The following is a 2,038-nucleotide window of genomic DNA, read 5'->3' as shown; positions in this document are numbered from 1 at the left end:
TTTATAAAGCCTACAGTTTAAATACTGTTTGTTTTTATTGTCTGTTTCCCGCTCCTTGCTTATAAAAGGATGCGTTTTTTATTTGTAAAAGGCAGGCTTTTTCCTGGCTCTATTTCTATCTCTCACTTGTAAATTTTCTCTTTTTAATAAAAGTTCACTAAGCGTTCCTCATCTACTGGTTACAACTTTAAGTTTTTAAGTTATTTCTTTAATTTTTGTATTTATTTTTATTTTATTTTTATACTCTTAGGATGAGCCTTATAGGCTAAATCCTTTGTTGAATTATGACAAGACTTGACTAAACTACCTATTTGACTATGGTTATGTTATTTTTATAACTGGTTTTATTACTTATCAACGTAATTTATGAGGGTTTAGTGGGGGTACATATTGTGTTCAGTTTGAACTACGACCTGTGTGGGTATACTTCACCTTTTGCTGTATGCCGATAGAAGGCGCTGACTTTTTTGCAGTCCCCTATAGGTTAAAATAATGTTCAAATTTAAAACTTTATATATATATATATATATATATATATATATATATATATATATATATATATATATATATATATATTGATGGACCATTATTTGAGCATATTTAGTCCCGAATTAGCCTTGTTCCCATGCTTTTTAGTGCATATTAGGGTCATTTAATGTCTTTAGTCCTTTGTTTTGCATATTCTTTGAGGTTTTGATCCCTTCGTAAGAAAGGAGTGCAAACCTTGTATTTTCATGGCAAAATGAAGTTAAATTGATTGAATTCAATGACCAAGCATCAAATAGAAGACAAGACTAGAAGGCCTTTGTACATACTATAGTAGATGGGCAATGATGAGAAAAGATCCTTGCATCTCCGAGGAAATCCTCAAGGATTGTATGAAGAGAAAGGAAGAAAAGAAGAAGGGAAGAAGCTGATCAAGAATCCGAGCGGATTGCTTACTGGACGCCCGTCCAAGACCAGCAATACGAGCGTCTTCCTCAGAAGGACGGTCGTCCAAAATCACCACAATCCGCCCGTCCACCCCACGAATCCGCTCGTCCAACAGGAAGACAATCCGCTCGTCCCGTGCCCTGGACGCTCGGATTGTGTGACAGCTATTTCGTTTTCTACTTGTTCTATGAAGGATGCACATACCTCGGGAAAGACTAGCAAAAAGGAGACTCGCATATTTTTCTGAGAGGAGCGATTCCTCAAGGACTTAATCGTCATTTAAGCTCTTAGTAAACCCTAATTTGTGTACCTAATCCCCACTATAAATACCCCATTAGTCTAATTAGGTTATCATGTTCTTCTTATCAATCTCTAGTGTAGTTTATATCATTCTAATCTCTCTTTAATCTTGTAATCAACTTTTAATCAAGTCTTAATACAAATCTCATTTCCTTAATCTCTCTTTTGTTCATCTTTTATTTTGGGTAACTGAAGATTATTTGGGTTATTATTGGGAGATTGACAACCTTCCAATCAATCATCAAGTACTTCTATTATTCTTTGCTTTATTATTGGAATCATTATTAGGTATAATTCTCTTAATCCCTTTTTAGTTATTGTTAATTATCTTCATTTATTCATCATGTTTTACTTTGTTGGTATGATTGACAACCTTGCTAGCATGTTCAACATGATAATGAGTGAGTAGTTTCTTTAGCTAGGGTTAATGGGTAATTAGGGGAAACCAACATGGGGGATGATTCATGCTTAAATTAATATGCTTTCATAGTTTATTTGATTGCTTGTTGTGATCTCAACTTATGCACATGTTATGTTTGATGAAATGCGAGCCTATGAATCCTTGCATTTTTACCCATCACCTATCTTTTCAATGAGACTTGTAAGACATAAACCAACTCGAGTCTCATTAGACCATGCATATAGTTGAGTAGGGAAGATTAAGTCGACTTGTAGGTGTTGTACAATCTAATCGATTCGGCTCCGGGACCCAAACTTTCCTAGGATTGTAAGATATAAACCAACTCGATCCATCACAACAATAATTGATTGCTTATAATTTGAGAATATGTTTGTATGATCAATT

Source organism: Silene latifolia, chromosome 3 (genome assembly GCF_048544455.1).
Source record: "Silene latifolia isolate original U9 population chromosome 3, ASM4854445v1, whole genome shotgun sequence".
Classification (NCBI taxonomy): Eukaryota; Viridiplantae; Streptophyta; class Magnoliopsida; order Caryophyllales; family Caryophyllaceae; genus Silene; species Silene latifolia.
Note: the sequence above shows the minus strand (reverse complement) of the source record.